This window comes from Molothrus ater, chromosome 4 (genome assembly GCF_012460135.2).
Source record: "Molothrus ater isolate BHLD 08-10-18 breed brown headed cowbird chromosome 4, BPBGC_Mater_1.1, whole genome shotgun sequence".
Lineage (NCBI taxonomy): Eukaryota > Metazoa > Chordata > Aves > Passeriformes > Icteridae > Molothrus > Molothrus ater.
Window position 1 is genome coordinate 56,287,165 of NC_050481.2, and position 18,798 is coordinate 56,305,962.

The following is an 18,798-nucleotide window of genomic DNA, read 5'->3' on the forward strand; positions in this document are numbered from 1 at the left end:
AATCTCATAAAAAAGGAAAAAGGAGAATGGGTAAAATAAAGATCAGACAGAAGGCCTCAGTAAGAGATCTGCTTCTGGGTAAGGGAAAGCAAGTATTTCCAAGGGAATAAAGTGAAATTAGATAGATCATTTAAAAATTATTACCAGTGATACATATATAGTCAGCTGAGAAAAAAGTCTTTTTTAATCAGTGACTTTATCTGTAAGTAAATTTCCAGATTCAGTAAACATATAACAATAAACAATGTCCATTTTCCAAGGTTTCTGAAATTTGACAAGAGTAGTTTGAATGCTGTTATAGCACTTTAGAGAAAACCTAAGAATTAATGCCAAGTCTTAGGGTCAAATCTGGTGTTTCTGTGGGAGTTCATCTGTGTTAAAATGACTGAAAATGCTGAAGTACACAGCAAGATGCTTTAATTATTGGATTTTTTGTTTAGAGATGTTCATTTTGCCTGTCATTCCTCTACTCATGAACTACTTCAAAGTCTTAAATCATATGATATAGTGTTTTTCTCTTCTAAAAGAGGAGTAGCAGTAGACTGGTGGTAAGTTCCCTTATATTTACAACAGTAGTTTGGATGTCAGTCACAGCACCAAATGTCAAACTATGGAAGATATTGTTGCAGCAGCATCTGGCTCTTCACAGGTTTCCAGATGCTGCTGCACTGGTGGTTTTGGAGTTGTTTCTGGGTCATTTATTTTGGGACATGGGTTGTCTGACTGTTTTGTCCTCTCAGAAATTGTTTTCTTTTGATTTAAGCTATAATACTTGAGATTTAGATGTACAGTTCCATATATAATTGTTTTATAAAATAAAAACACTTAGGGAGGTACACAGAGCAATATAGTGTACAGAACTCATGCAGATTCCTTTTTGTGCATTTTGTTTAGATATGATCCATTGTACTCCTAGAACATTTTAGAAAACAGGGATCTGTAACTACTAAATACCATCAGCAAAGTGCTTAAACAGCAACGAGACTTAAACAGGAATTAGTGTAAAAGTCATTGTGGTTATGCTGCTGGCAAAAATAATGCTATTCTTAGTAATGGGAAAACAGATGATGCTTTAAAATCCAAACCACAAAAAATGCTAAATAAGGTGTTTGAACTCATCTGTGGATTTGGTCCTCAACAAGGGACTGTTGGCAGTTGCATTTCACAAGGCAAAGGGCAAGGCATGAACCTTCAGAGTAGGATATATAGACAAGGGCAAGCTTGAATAACAAAAGTCTTTGGCACTTGTAATGCCAAAATAATGCCAGTGCCAACATGAGCTTTGGTGCACAGGATATCTAACACAATGATGCAGTTATTTCTTTTTCAAAATGCATTTCAGAAAGACCACATTTAGGTCACAATTTTTATTTCACAGCTCATCAGCAAGGCTATAGAATCTGCTACATATTCTACAGAAAAACTGTCTTGGACTGTTTGGGATAGTCTTTAGAATTATGGGAATTGTTTAATGCATCCTTCTGCTTGCAAAGCCACTTACTTTCATTAAGAGTGAGACAAACAAGGAATAAACAAGCTTTGCAACATAAAAACCTCCCAAATTATATCAAACTTGATTTCTTGTCCTTATTAATGTTATTGTTTAAGATATCAAATGTCTTGGACCCTTCCAAAAGTTAAATCCAGTCCTGGTTTACAGAGGTAGATTATCATCTGTTTTCTGCTAACATAATCATGCTTTCGGGCTTGGACTCTAAAGTAAGGATTTCATGTATGCAGAAAAACACACTTTCAGCCAAGTCAAGTGTTCTACTATGGTAAAACAATGTGAATTTAGAATAAAGGAAGAAAAAGTTATTTTGTAGTGTTAATTATCAGAAACAGTATTTTGTTCAGTGATGGTAAGAAATCTGAAACATTAGAATTTGTCTCAGAAATAAATGCTCACAGAGGAGTGATGAAATGACCAAATGTTATCATGAGCTTCTAGATCACCAAGTTGTCCAGCAGCTCATCACAGAGATGATTGGCAGAGTTACATTTTTATGCTTGCAACTACCTCAAGCTATGTAATCTTGAACCCCAATAAGGGCTCCAACCTGTGAGATATACTTGCATGTTTGTTTCTGCACATGTTCATGTAGACACTATTTGATTATTCTTATGTGCAATCTGGAGGTTACTGTTTAGTTCAAGATTATTTTTTCCATTTGCTTAATATTGCACTTGAAAGGAACCATGGTGACTTACATGAATTTGTGTAAGAATGTCCAAATTATGCAGCCACAGAGCAACATAAATGTCAATAATAGACACATATCTCTGTAGCCTATAACTGTACAAAAGGGCAATTCAAACAGCAATCTTAAATGTACCAATCACATGCTATTTCTAAGGTAATAAACAGTTTGGGGGGAGTAAAATGAGGAATATATTTTCAGAATAACATACAGAAATAGTTCTGTAATACACTGTCTACTCAAGATTTAATCAATAGATATTAAAGTTACTGTACAGGTTCTTACAGGATCCTAATAGGCTTTGGAATAGGACATCAATGGTAACCCAGTCAGTGTAATATATTTTTAAGACATGATGATTAAAATCAGACTTATCTTTTTTTTCAAATCAATAGACAAAATAAATTACAACTTATTTTCCTTCTCCGTCCCACACCCTGTCACCCAACATCATTTGCATAATTGTGCCACTATACAAAAAATGAACAGGTGTATATAAGATAACATTTCATATCAGGTAGATTAATTCATTCCAAGGCATAAAGGAGCAGACTACCTTGGCTTAAAAAGAATACTTAATGAAAATATTGCTAGTAGGAAAAAATACTATTTTGAGCACAAAATATTTTGGAAGGAAAGATAAAGTTATAACGTACATAAGGAGGGTGCATTGAAAATGTACAATTGAAAAAAGTAGAAATACAATATTTCTGTTTTCATTTATATCAGATGGTCATGCCTTTATGATACTGCAAAATATAAATTCCTCATGTCTGGAGCAAAAGACTATAGATATGGTAATTCTTTAGAAATAAATTGTAAAGGTGCTAACAGACACAACTTTAATCTGTGAATATACTAAATTGATAATTTCAATAATTTGAGAAGTGTGGGAATATATTTAAAGAAGGAATTTGAAAGAAGAAACTAACAATGAGGGTTTTTTCCCAGGGCAGGAAGCAACTCTACACATAAACCCCAAATCTGCAACAGTATTTTATATTCTATAAACCACCTACACATGCTTTGAGCTAAGCATGTATTTAAAACACCTCTCCTAACTGAGGCATAGGTTTGCATTTACTAAACTGAAGGCAGCCAAATTGATAGCAAATTTATGTCACAAGTAGAAGAAAGCAACAGAAATAGTAGAGCTTATATAAAATTTCTAAATAATAAAAAAAAGAGTGAAAATTTACAACATTGAGGAAAACCAGTAAAGAACACATATCTTTCAGTACTTCTAAATTCTGAAAATCCTTCACATTAAAATTGTTGTAGGAATAAGAGATATCTGTTCTCCATTTTATTTTCTAAAATTAACAAGATTTGCACAAGAAAAATGAAGGGTCAGTTTGAGTCTTATGTATCTGATGCATAAAAAAGTATGCTTACAATACAGTTAAAAATAATGCACTATAATTTGTACCAAAAAAAATAGCAAATTTAATACAGCTTGCTAGTAGGGATGAGCTAATAACCGTTGATGCTGAAATATGCAAACCTTTAAAATATCTAAATTAAAGCAAGTTATTACTGAAAGAGTTTCCATTTTTTTCTCCTGCTCTTTCCAACACTACAGTAACAAGGGAAACTTTCTCCTTACTTCATCTGACACTGACTTCTTCTTTCTTTGCCTCAATTTTCCCATTCGCACAATGAGTCCTGTGGTATTTATAACCCTGGAAAGTCCTTTATGATCAGCTGAAAACAAGATGTTAGGTAGCTGCTAGACTCCCTCAGCATGGCTCCCCACTATGCAATGCTCACTATGGAGAACATCTGTAGCCTTACTCATAATGATAAATGCAACATTTTGCGTTACTGAGCAAAAGAAGTGCTACATACAATAGAATCACAGTCATTTGTATTCCAGTGACACCCACAACGTGCTAGCCACTGTTCTTGCACACACATACAGTCAGACAGGCCCTAAAGACCAGGTTTTTGGGAAGTGACAGCAGTGCTTTAATGACGTGTCAGTAACTGACAGCATCAGAGACAGCAGCATGATACGTGCTTTAAGGCACAATACATCCTAAGCAGGCCACATCTATTCAGAGACGAGTCTAGATAAGCCTTTTCATTTATGGGGATGCAGAATCCCCATAAGAACTGTGTTTAACTGGAAGTAGTACTTGTAAATGCATAATTGTAAAGGCCAATAAATTCTAATTAATAATGCTGATTCCTAAAAACCCTAACAATATCAAATCCCCACTATATGAGATTAAATATAAGCATGTAATAAAAGACAATTGAGAGTCTTAAAATATTCACCTGGTAAATGAAATTAATGGTGAAGATGGGAAAATGTAGTCATAGTGGCATTGCCTTGTTTTTCCACATTTTCTTGGTTTAGATGATCTATGTGGCCCATTTTCAGGTAGAAATCAGTTTTTCTAAGAGATACAAAAGCAAAAATTGATAGAATTATCTGAGGCATTGTCAGCTTACAGACAGCATTTTGTGAACACTTCAGTTCTAGTGATTTTTATGGGGGACTGTAAAGGCTTCTTCTCAAAATGTGCTTGCTGTGTCTCACAACTATTCTTTCTTTGAATGAAGGGTATGTTCTGCCTAAGGGCAAAGCATGCCTTGTGTATATATTAGTTAACATTCTCTCCATTACTAAATGGAGATTTGGTTCTGTCCAAACAATATTGAGTAGAATGAAGCTTCCAAACACAGGAAGGTTTTTTGTGATTTTTCGAAAGGAAACATTAATAGAATCTGTAGGGGAGAAAAAAGAAAAATACTTGCATTTCCCACAGCTTAATGAAACAATCAAAATTACACAGGAACACCAGTTTCTTAAAACCAATTGTAAAATATTCTTTTAAAACTCGTGGCTGTATGAGGAATTGAGGAAGAAATGGGATTCGTAATGCTGGAAACATTTAAGCATAAAGAGAAGAGTACCTGGGGAGGATAAAAGATTGACAAAATATATGAAAACCTGTTCTTTGACAATACATTTTGAAAAGAAAATATGTTTTATACACATTCAGTAAACTTGTTTGGGGTTTGAGGTTTTGTTTGGTTTTGTTTGTTTGTTTGTGGGGTTTTGTTTGGGGTGGTTGTTTTGGTTTGTATTTTGGTTTGGTTTGGTTTTGTTTTTGTGAGAGAAAAGTGTCATTATAGAGATCAGTGAACTCTTTCTTTTCCATTATTTCTATATTACTCCTCTACCAGTTATTCACATGTTTATTCTCCCACATTTTCAAAATGACAGATTGTGGGTTAACTATAATTTTTTTTAATTACATCTGTAAATAGCTTGCAAGTTTTTCTAATGTAACACTTTCTTTTCTCCCTCTTTCACCCTTTCATGTAATGGTTAAACCCATAAGCCCAGTTAAATCATCTTTATGTTGTGTTCACACTGATTGCAGCATGTTCAGGGGTGGCGATATCCATTACTCACCTTGATCTTTATATAAACTATGATTGTTTTCTGTAACTGCTAAGAAACAAAACTGAATGGTGCTGACTACTTACAGAAACACTATTAGGAAGTTCTGGCATTAGTAAGAATTACTGGCTTAAGAAAATTTGGAAGGGTTACATCCTGTTGTGTTCAGATGGAAGCCAAGTGCTGCAATGAAACCAATGCATGTATTGTAACACCTGACATGCTAGGAAGATCCATCCAAGGCTTCTCTTGCCAGAATATTGTTTTTGCTGATAGGTGACTACCATAAATGAATCATTAAACAGCAATCAATTTGTTGAAACAAAATGAATATGAAAAAAAATTAAAGGTTGTAGAAGAATTCCAGTAGCAAAAGGTGCCTTTGCTATCTCTCCTGTGGGGAACGAATCACTTGGCCAAAGCAAGCACAAATTCACATGTTATATCAAACTTCTCAGAAAGACTAGAATGGTGCACAGCAAGGCATCATTCTCTTTTATACTTGGCAATCTCATTTGGAACTGCTCTGTACAATGCTGGCACACTCTTAATGAAAGAATATCCACAGCCCTAAATCTTCATTGCCTGGAGAACCTAGCATTTCTTACTTGCATGCTGCACAGCTTCCAGGGAAAAAGGGTATTCCTCCTTATTTCTCTACTATACATACCTCAAATTAGGGATTTTTTACCTCAGTTTTTCAAAAAGCCTTGATTATATTTTCCTTTTGTAGTAATTTTACAGTTCCTTTTAGTAATTTTAGTTCCTTTTTCTCCCTGATAAGAAAAAGAAGAAAAAGCAGATGTCCCCCCAGTCTTTAAAAAGGCAAGAAGAAGAACCTAGGCTGACCTTCCAGTCAGCCTCACCTCAATACCTGGAAATGTGACAGAGGTGACAGCGGCCTCATTCTGGAGGCCATCTCTAGCCAGGGGGATTATAAGAAGGTGATTAAGAGTAGTCAGCATGCATTCATTGAGGTAAATCATACTTGGCCAACCAGATTGCCTTTTAGAATGAAAAAATCATCTGGATGGATGAGTGAAGAACTGTAGACATTGTCTACCTCAACTTCAGCACTGTCTCCACAGCATCCTCATAGGCAAACTCAGGAAGTGTGTGTTGGATGAGTGGGATGTGAGATGAATTGTGACCTGGCTGAGCAGCAGATCCCAGAGTGTCAGAGCCTCAGGTAACGACCTGGAGGCAGTCATGAGTGGGGTCTCCCAAGGTTCAGTACTGGGCCCATGATTGTTTAACTTCTACACCAGTGACTGGGATGAAGGTCCAGATACCTCCTCAGCAAGTTCACTGACAACACAAAGCTGGGAGGAATGAACATCCCTGAGTGCTGTGCAGCCCATCAGAAGGACCTAGGCATGTTGGAGAGATGGGCAGAAAGGGACCCATTCGAATTCAGCAAAAGCAAATGCAGGGTCCTACACCAGGACTAATTAGGACCCCTAATTCTCCTTGCCTATGTGATCCCCTTTATACCTACACCTTTGGGGGGTTTTCTGTTTGACATCATTAACTTGCACAAAGTATGTTTTCCCAGTTTTTCATAAAAGCTGTTACAGAACTGATTATTAAGCAAAATTTACTTTTCAGTAAACCTGTCTACAAGCTCCTCTGCATAATTTAACAGTTATTTATAAAGTGACAGTTGCAAGGTAGTCCCATAAGATGAAAAAAGCATCAGAGGAAATAAAGTTTTTCAAGAAGAAAATCTTGTGCACTGGTGTGACTTGCATTATTAACAAGATTATCTCATAAGATAGTGTTGTTAATAATAAACATAGCCACATTTTTCACACTGCATTGGAATGGTGATTCTTAGCTTCAGTCACGCAAAGAAAAATTATTAACAGACATGAAACTAACCTCTTTGGAAAAGACCTTAAAAGGATATTGCAGCACAGATAAAACACAAACCCACAGACCTCACAAATTTTAAGTCTGGAAAGCCTGGCCATTCAAGAGGAAGTTTCTACTTAAGTAAACAAATGTTTGAAAGCAAGGAAATATAAAATTAATGGCATGCAGACGACATACATCTGCTGTCATACTCCTTCCACAGCCAGAGAGTTTAAGGAAACTTTTCAACATTGAATCTCTGAGTTTTTTAACCTTATGGACTGCTTAACCAAGGAATTTTCACTTTTTTCCCAGCTTAAATGCTGAATATTGACTGTCTATTATCTTGGTTGCAGACTAGATGAGAAAACTTCAAGATGACATAACACAAGCGTATTTATAGCAAGTTCCCAGGAGCAGAGATAAAGATCTAAGATTTTCTGCACTTAAGAAGAGATGCATCTCTTAACAATATGCCGGAGACATAGTCAAAACAGGACAAATGTAAGTTAGTGCCTAGCTGCATACAGATATCTTATAAAACATCTGGAATTCTGACAAAACAATTCAGAGCAATTCAGCACCCACACTCTAGGAGACAAAACAAACTTATTAAGTAATAGTTGGGTTTTCTCATGTAATTTTTAAAATGACATTGTTCAAAATGAAGAAAATGAATAAAGAGCATATTGTCTTTCATAGCCTGCAAAATTGCGCATCTTGTTAGATTTGGCTTATGATGCAAGTTATACTTCAAAGCCTTTGTAATAAAGAACACTTGTTTAATGTCACGTGTGTTTGATTTACTCTTAAGCTATTATCCTAAGTGGAACTTGTGATTTGGAATTGGTTCATAACCAATATGGTTTTCCATACATGAAATTTCTCACTTTTACAGGGCTAATTAAGAGATAATGAACAAGAGATATCTTCCCCCAATTTTTCCATTAAAAATAAAAAGCTACAATTCTTCTGTCTACATAGGACATGTAATAATTTAAACAGATGCTAAGGATGATAAGTACTGACAGCATGTTTTATTGTGTACAATGAAAGTCTCCAACTTTTCAAAGAAATTACATTTTCTGTTTATCTTATCATTAGTAATAAGAAATTCCTATGGACATTAAAAATCTCAAATTTCATATTATCAATCAGGCAGAAAACCAAAAAATATAAACAAAGTAGAACAATATGAGAACCCATCCCTTCCCATACATACACACTTTCTGAACTGAGTTTCAATTTGAAATAATATTGTCCCAGTCTGCTTAAAAGAACACGCACAGTATCTAGACTAAGAAAGAGGCAGGAGCTGGTGTTGGGTTTGTCTTGTTTCCAAGAGGTATTTTATGTATTCTTTCTACTAACAGTGGTTTGATTTCAATGTTTTGCCTAATAACACATTTTTGTATAGCTGATTGATTTGGCACAGGTCTTCAGTAAAGCAGCCTTGTGTTGCTGGCTACATGTCTTTTAAGTAAATTTATGTCTTCCATAGTATCAATTTAATGTGAAGATGGAACAGAATATGCACAAATTTTTATACTGAAGATGCAAGAGATGGGGGACAAAAAGATGAAAGATGGAAATCTGAATTTGAAAAGTACAAATTGTATACTACAACTAAATATTGTGGTGTGTACAATCCTTCTCCCTATATTTCAGCCCTTGACAAAAACCATTATATTTAAAACATGCATTTAAAAAAAATTCTTAACCTTCCATGAAGACTTAATTAATGATGTGCTCTTTCTGCATACTTGTCATGTCCTCTCCATATTACTTTATGTGGTATAGTTTTTCTTCTCTAGAGAAAAAGATTTAAAAAAGCCAAAACTTTACATACACAGTTGGAAATACATTTAAAGTCAGGCCTATCCATCCTCTTCACACATCAAATGAATCCTTATGGATTCGACGCGAATTGTCCATTCTTCATTGTATATGAACATATACCACATCCTTTTAATCCTAGTGACTTACTATCTCTGTAAGAACACTGTCTCCAATGAAAGAACAAAAGACAGAAACTAACAAAAAAATGCTCCATTATACAAGAGTAGAATGGCTCAACATATTTGAAGTGAGCTATTTATAGAAATAATTGTGAAGTTATAAACATTTAAGTCAACCCCTTATTTTTCTGCTTTGCTCATGGCAATGACCTAAAGAAGCAAAAGGTCCTGGAGACACTGGGAAGCAAATTCATAACCATAAAGAAATTCTTCCATACAGTCTGTGGATTGTTATGCTAACCTGATGCAGGAAAGGCCCTTGAATGGATACATAAGCACTCCAAAGAAGAGAGAAGTAGGTGTAAAATCATCTATGCAGGACCTCACAACATCCTCTACCAATATCTGCATTAATATCTAATTAGTTGTTCATGTCCATTAACACAAGACAGGAAGCAATGAGTTGATTTGTTGAAAGAAGGATGTTGTCCAAGAGTAGAAGGAAATGCCCTAACTGTAATGGCAGCTCTGTCCATTTGATCACCTAATGCTTTGCTGCTGCTTTCAGCTCAGAGAAAGACCATATTAGAAAGAGTGCCTACTATTTATTAAATATTTTCTTTTGAAATATTCAAACTTCCTTCTTGAGCCATCAAGAATCTTTCTGTATCAGATTTCTCACTGATCAGCACCAACCGGTGTTCATAGATTATTTTTAGGTGACAGCAGGCAAAGAAATAGTTCATGTACTAAAGCAGGTTTCCACACTAATTGAATTAGTATTACTGCTTGCACTACTGCTGCTATAACTGATACCAATATTACTATTTTTTAGGCTTTGTCTGAGCAGTACAAATATTTTCTTTTGTCTAGCTGATTTTAAAATTTTAATTCAAAATACAAGCAGGAAAACAAAAGGTAGAAAAAACCTAAGGGTCAATCAGTTAATGAATCAACAGAGAATTGTAATCAGAATACAAATCAGATCATGTGATCCTCAAAAATCATCCTGGTCAGCTTAGTACACCTCTGCTTCTGTCACAACACAAAGAGATAGCAACATAACAGTATATGCCTAGATCAGTTTAACATGCAGCAATGTAATTATACTTTGCTTCACATACATAATGCTAATTATGAAAGTTCTTCATTAAATTTACCCATGAGGTATCATAAGATTTAGGGAATGACCCCTCTTTTCAGAGCAGGTTATAGTCTCACTGCCAGAAATTTATTTGAGTTACAGAATACTTATATAGAGACATGTTAATGTAATATGTAATCCTTAATAACACTGAAATCAACTGAAAGTGTACATTCATCCATATTGCTTTAAAAACATGAATATTGCAAAAAAAGTATAGATATTATCTTTTTTTTAGCAAGGCATTATTAACTGCATTAAGCACAAAAATCTCATTTTATTCTACAAATTATAGGATATGAAAACACTGGGTAAATAAGCAAATAGGGTCTTTGAAGTCATAAACAAAGGAAAGTTATAAAACTTCCATGAGAAAATAAGCAACAATTTACTGTAGGGTATTGCTCAAACCTGCATTATTTTTTACAGGCAAGAAGGCAACTGTAATATTTTAAAGCTCTTGTTACAGTAGCAGGACATTCTTTTGCTTTCATAGCCTTCTTTCTCAGGTGGTTGCCACATGTTTGGCTTCTGTGCAAAGGTATATTATTTCATGACTTACCTCTCTGGCACACAGTTTGGTTGAGAATGGGGAGATTTCTTTTAGGATTAGAATGTTTAGCCATTCTGCAGAATAAATATAAACCAGCACAGCAGAGGCTAAACTGTGGATTACAGAAGAGAAGGGAAACAATTGAAGAATGAATCAAAATATAGATTCTGGCCACTGCTCAGAGGAGCCTGGAATGATAGAAGCAGCTATCCACTTGAATTGAGGGACTGTCCCAAAATTCCTTATTATAGTATCATATGATCATTTGGGTTGGAAGGGACCTTAAAAACCATCAAGTTCTGACACTCCTGCCATGGGGGGGATGGTTTTCTTTTCTAGAAAGGAATTTTTTGTTGTAAAGATGTCTGTTCAAAAAAATCAGAAACTCATGCAAGTAATGTACAAGATCCTTCAATAGCTATCCAAAAACCTTCAGAACCAGCCTTAAGACTCCAAAAGTCCATAAATTCTCCTTTCCATTACTAGTAAATATTAGAGCCAAAACAGCAATTTACCCTCCACACACCAAATATGTCTTCTAAATTAATCTCATGGAAATTGTAATTGATGTCTAAAAATTTAGTTTGTTTGCTTATTCATTTTGTTCTTTTGAGATTTCTTTGGGACCACAAGCAAGTCAGGGCAGAAAAACACTGTGAGAGGCTGATTTTATGGTATTTACCATCTGACCAGAAAGAATTACAGAAATCTCCCAGAGGTGTTTACAATCAAGAGGTCTGCACAGCAAAAGAACTTATGAGTTCTTTCACTAAAATACCTCATTTGCCAACCTTTTCAAGTTTCACCCTCAATAAAACTGAAATTACCTCAATTCAAACAAACACCAGTGCAAAAATAAATGCCTACTGCTGTATGGTAATGTCATGATGTGAGATATCCTTTACTTTCAGTGGGTGAGCATGTAGTGGCTGGGGTAATATTTTCTTCAGTAACATAAGCACAGTTCCTAATTATTTTTCCTAGCCCTGTATTTTTAGCACTTTTCTTGTTTCAGCCACAAGTAACTCAAACTCAATATATTAAAATTATGTAAAATTTACTGTGCTGCTCTTTTCTTCTGCATTTCCTATCCATGCTGCTTTTTAAAATATTTTTTATTGTGCCATTCAGAGGGAAGGAATCAGAAAAGTGAGAGAAGGCTGAGAATATGCACAATGTTCTCTTTTGGGTTTGATTCTTGCTGCTCTGCCTGCTTTCTTTGATGGCTTCACCACTTTGAGCCACACACATGCAGAGGTCAGTTGTGCTAACCTCCATGGGACAGATTTTATCTGGTATGGCAGTTCAGACTCCAAAGCAGCTGCTAGTTCGTGTCATCAGCACATCTGGCTCCATATATCTTGAATTTTCCTTTTAACAGTGTAGCTGGATGTATATGAAAGACTAAGCATGGGGTCATCTGCTCATGAGGTGTTAGCCTTACTGTGAGCCCCAGAAATAGTTTCCCTATTTTCTTTTCCCAGGGACAGGACTTAAGTCTGCCTCAGATGCAGTTTTTCATCCAGGGCAAAATCCTGTCTCCACTGCTAGCAATTAGCATTTTGGTATTGATTTTCATAATGGCAGAATTTTTTCTTAGATGTACAGTAAAGGGAGCTGAGGAACACTGAGAAAATTCAGCAGGTGGCCAATGTAAGCATAATACTTCTGGGAAGAAATATGAAACTTAATATTCTTTTATCAATCTTGTAATAATATAATTATATAATATACCATATAAAATAGTATAGAATTTAATGTATTATAATTAGTTATATAATTTATTCATAATTAATTTTTATCCAAGCTCTTCTGACAATTTTGTTATCCGTTACTGTCAGGATAATCTTTTTGCAGATTATTTTCTGCCTTTCCCATTAACACTTTTCTTCCAATGCATATTGCCAGGAGGATACAGTTTCTATATCTATAGTCATTTAGATACAGAATATATTCTATTTTTTCATAGAATTAGTTGTAATATGTAAAGAGAGGAACCGTCTCTTTTTGTACACATTTTAACTCCTTATATGGATTTACATCTTTATCCTTGAAGTATGCTTGAACAAGTAATTTCTTATGCTTATTTAGATGCACAGTTTTATTGATTTGCAGAAGGCACTCATTTAAGGATGTATGCTTGACTAACTATTTATGAAAGAAGGGCCACAGGACTTATTACAAATAGTTGGAAAAGAAAATCTTAGCATCAAAACTGGTTATCAGGACTTCTTTCTTCAAAATGTCAAAAGTAAACAGATTAAATTATTACTTACCACCTTGTTCAATAAACAGTATTCTGCATTATGCTATCCTTACTGGAGCTCAGAGAAAAATTTAAAAAGTTAAATTCATGCTGAAATACTTTGCTGAGTCAAGGCCCAGATGGATAATCGATATTTCACAGATATAGTGGAAGGTTAGGTCTTAGAGGTCAGCTTGATCCCTTGACTTTAGAATTTAATACAAAAAGATTTACTTACAAAACTTAGCAGAGTGTGTTAAGTATTCAAGAGAGAACTTCTTTATACAGTTTATTATAAATTCACTTCTCTGTGTACTTGTATTCACTAGAGATTCATGTTCTACTCATAAACCCTGTTATAAATTTTTTATTTCTGATTTCAAATGCTGCAATACTTTTTCTAATAATAAATGCTATCCCAAAGGGACTGTGAATATGCTGATCACAAAAAGCATCTCATGGGACCTTCCATAACAATGAGATGAAGACCCTCTGGCTTCTCACAAGAAAGCGAGGAGAATCTCTCTTTATTGTCTGTATCTACTGATCATTTTTTACACAACATATTTATCTCCATGAAAGAGCATATTTTTTATACAGAAAAATACAACTTCCTATGTGTACAATTTAGTGGCAGATTATATATTAATGAATTACACAATGTATTTGCTTATTATTTTGAATTGCATTGCAATGTTTCTTCTAAATATTTTTCCTTCAGCTCCTCTCTCAAATAAGGACTCTTCAATAATGAAAACATAGTTCTAGGTATATTTTGAAGTCAGTGTCACACTGATGTATCTCCTCTGATTTTTGACCAAAATTTACCCTCTTATATATTTCGGATCTATATTATCCATCTAGACTCAGCTGCACTGCTAAATTTGGAATTAGATATCTGCAGGTTGGATTTCACTTCAAGTTCTGTTGATGGATGCTTTTTTTTTTTCCTGTGTGTATAAGTTACTCATATTGGCCCTGCTATTCGAGTATCTGTCTTCCTCATAATCTTCAGTTAATTTATCCTTGCAGTCCTTAAAAGAGATTTTCTCATCCAAAGAAATTCAGCAAAAAGAAAAAAAAGAACTAATCTAAGGCCATGGTAGTGACCCTTCGATACAGAGGAGAGAAATGACATCTAACTGCTCTCCTGCATTACTGAAGACTGCCCTTAACATTACGCTGCTTTGGCATTCTTCCTTTGCTTTCTGTATCCCAACCTTAATATTAATACTGAAATTTTTCATTCCTTATTTTTCCTTTCTTAATCTCAGTTACACACTCCACCTGGCAATCTGCCCTGCCCCTGAAATCAGAACTCTTCTTGCCTCAGTGTGCACTTGGCTTAATCCTTTCCTATAACTAAAAGCACCTGCCATTCCTTTCCTGTGTTCTGGATAGTGTTTTTTTAAGGTCTAAATACAGCTCTACTTTGTCCCAAAGCGTTGCTTGCTATTCACAAGATACCATTTCCTTCAAGACCAAGCTGTAAGAGGACTGTTTAATAAAATTTGTTATCAAAAATGCTGTTTTAGAAGAATATCTAAATTATTCTTCACATATCAGGAGAAGAAAAGGAATACAAAGCCCCTTTTTTCCTCAAAATCTTCAAACGCAGGCCATGTAACATTCAGCAGTGATCTGAATAGCCAGACCCAAGCGTATCTGGTGTGTTCTTGTTCTTGTCTGTGTCACGGTGCTGATCAGCGCTGCAGCAGCTTCATGACAGTGTGCATTGGTGCAATGCAGGGCAAATGTGCTGCTTTTGTCATGGATAGGTGAGGTGACAGCCCAGAGGAGGGAACAGCATGAACCACAGCACCAACAAATCTGTGAACACTGATGGTGAAAGGCAGGTTTTCAACCCACTTGCCAGAGAGTGGGTCGTAGTGAGTAGCTGAATAGTTAATACTGCAGCACTGAGGGGGAGGTTACTTCTGGTTTAACCCAGAGCTGCTGCAGCCAGAATCATTTGCTCTGGCTGTGCCCTAACTGAACACACAGGGAATAACACCTATGAGTCTCTAAACACTGAAAGAGAAAAATGCTCCCAGCATTTCAGAATTTCAGCCATAATTTTTTTGCTATCAATGTGAAAACCACATCTATCTAAAAGTTGTCATTTTAGGATCAGAGGCTCCCTTCCCATGATACTCCTGTATTATAAAGTCTGAATCTGTGTATGGTCTGTGTTGGAATAGTTTCATATGCTTAGATAAGTCATTTGAGTGATGAAGATGAAGGAAAACTGCCTATGGCAAGTAAGAAAAGGAACTTTCATGGTCAGAATTTATCTTCACCTAGGTGAAACTGCAATCATTTTTGGCTGGAATTTAAACAGACAAAAAGACTGAATTACGTCAAAACTTAATAAACATAAAATGTGGTATCATACACTACAGTCTACTAAAAAATTATTTATATTCTCAATCAGATATAGAATTCCATATATATTATGAATATATTTATAATAATTTTTTATTATATTTTCCAGAAGGGAGTATAAAGACATGAATGGATTCTGGCATTGTAGGATTAGATGCAATATAAAAGTATTTATATAAGTAATTCTAGTATATAGAATTGCCAGAAACATTGTTTATTTAAAATGGTTTGTACTTCCTCTTATAGGAACAATCGTGGGATTGCACATTGATGTAAACACATCAGTTTGATTCTCCAGTCCAGTGCAAGAATGAAAGACCAGTTTTCACACTGTCAACATTACTGGACTTGCTGAACCAATGCCTAGATTTGTTATAATAAATTATTTGGTGAGTGTATATGTACACATCCACTAAATATATGTGCCAGTTTATGTTATGCAACTACTAAAGAAACAACAAAGCCATAAAATTCAACTAGGTGGTTAAAAGCATGAAGTGAAGAAAACTGGGAAAAGAATTGTTTATAATAAGGGAAATAAGTTGCCAGTGACCTTACAGTTATCTTTTCTCATTATCTCAATCTAGTAAGTTGGTAATACTATAACAGAGATCATGAGCATAAATGAATATGTGTTGCATAACATGTTTTGTTAATTTTCTATTTGATTTATAAGTAGAGAATTAAACAAATAAGACTGGATAGTATTAGTTAGCCCATGGACTGATTAAGGAACATTATCTACCTAAGACATCAGACACAGAGGAATACTTCTAATACATTTACATCTATTTTATACCTACCAACTGATTAGATTAAATATCCCACAGTACCTGTCTCCAAGCACAATCATCAAGACTATTTGGGTACAAGACAGGTTGATTTGTGGTTGTTGCATTGCTAGGTAGGAAGGAACCAGGATAAAACAGGGGACCAAGAGGATCAGGAGTGATCTCAACATGTCACTATCTCATTAATTCAACACACACTAAACATGTCACTATCTCATTAATTCAACACACACTAAACAAAATGAGTGAAATCCAGAACAGTAAATAATACTAGAAAAAGTCAATGCTGATTCAATTACTGCATCCTTAAGCCTCTCAGAATCAAGCCCAGGAACTATCAGTAGACTCTATTTTATCTAGTTTACTTTTTGATTCCAGCTGCAGATCACCCCTCCTCTTCCTTGAAAAGCTCATCACACCCTGGTGGGAGCCAGTTACACCTGCCCAAGGAAAGTTTTTTCAACACATCTTCTATTTTATTTTTCCCCCATATGTACACAATACTTTCCAGATTCTCTTGTTTTCTCCTGCTGAATAAACTTCTCTCATGTTTATGCTCCAGTTCATCTGGTGGACACCTTCACAATGATTTCAACATGCAATTCCTTTTTTCTGACAATTTTTCAACATACACAAAAAGACAAGACATTCCATAAGTCTAATAAAGCTGCATGGCTAAGAGCAGCCATCCTTGCTGTGCCTCAGAAGTTGAACACAGTACATCATAATTCCTTGATTGTGCCTGTACAATTACTGACAGAGCAACAAAAATACAAATGAGACAAAAGATGATTGTGTTTCTCAACAAAATTGATGTTTACATGTTATTTGGGATTACAGTAACCAACCTTAGTGCTGTACAGCTTGATAGAAGACAACAGACTCTGCTAAGCTGACACAAGTCAGTGAACACTGAAGAAAGTATTTCACAGATATTTCCTATACTCAGATTTATAACACCACTTTTATGATATTTTCAAACTTTTTTGTTTTGAAAGATGTTTATGCTTTTGATTTTTTCTTTTCTTTTTTTTAAACTTGCACAGAAAGCAATGTGTCCAGGAAGCTTCATGACTAATCTGTAGGAAGTTTCAGGCTAGTAATGTCCAAATTTGTCTATTTAGAGATATTCTTACTCTACATATGAAGAAAAGGTTATAAAACATTAGGGGAAAAAAAAGCAAAATAAAAAAAGCCAGCAGATTATAACACAAGATCAAGTACACAATTTGGGAAAGCAATTTTTGACCAAGTAACAGTGAAATGTCTACTGAACTTGTAAAGAAATAGGTATTGGTGGGAGAGAGGAGGGTAGGAATGCAAACATTAAATATACCTTTACATAAGTTACTATGGTGGGGGAGAGTCTTCATTTCAATCCAACTGTCATACTATATCTGACAAGCCAGACTCTTGCCTTTTGAACAAATTCATTGAATTTCAAGTCCAAATAGATACTTTCTGGAGAAGGAAATAAGTCTTATGGAGTTGAAAGTGTCCAGCCCCTATGGTCCATAAGCAAACTGAACCATACTGTTTAGTCGTTGGAATTAGGAAATGAAGTTTCAGTATCATGTTCAGACTCATCAAGAGCCTCAAAACACTTCTAAAAGTGGTGCCTATATTTCAAGACCCTAAATTCCTCTGCTAAAAAAGCCCAAATAGCATCATGCCAGTGACCTTGCATCTTTCCATCAGCTAATATTTCTTACATGACTAACTCTTGTCCTACACTGTGTACAGAACAGGATCCCCACTCCCAGCTGTTTCTGCTGGGGAAAAAAAAAACCTGAAGGCAGGAGATTGATAAACCAAATCACAATCTTGCTTTATTGTCTACATAAAGATTTAAGGTTACTGTTCTTCTCTTCCCATGTTTGGAGATTTCACTAAAGGATTTTTGTGTTGGGTTAATAATAACTGGGGTATTCATTCTGATAATACATGAGCTTACAGTTTCTATGAATAATTCTCATCCCTGCAAACTTCAGGACAACATTGATTTGACTGTTTGCACTTTTCAACGTTATTTAATTCTTCAAATAATACAAAGGGACAGTCATGGATTTAATTTTCTACCTGTTTCAAAGCTTCATTTATATGTTTGGTTTTTTTTTTTCCCCAAATGGTCCATTTTTAAGCAGCACATCTCAGCTTGATATGAGTATGGAAAGTAAACTTACATGAATTGACCTACAGGGCATTAATTAGGCTCAAATTATTTTAGTAAACACAAAAATCCCTTCAATTTA

General features: G+C 35.0%; 1 long non-coding RNA gene across 1 annotated transcript in view; it reads left to right on the plus strand.

The window, feature by feature from the left end:
- LOC118685927 (uncharacterized) overlaps window positions 1-18,798 on the plus strand; it is a 90,977-nt gene that overhangs the window by 18,158 nt on the left and 54,021 nt on the right. The gene's annotated exons all lie outside the window — the stretch shown is intronic.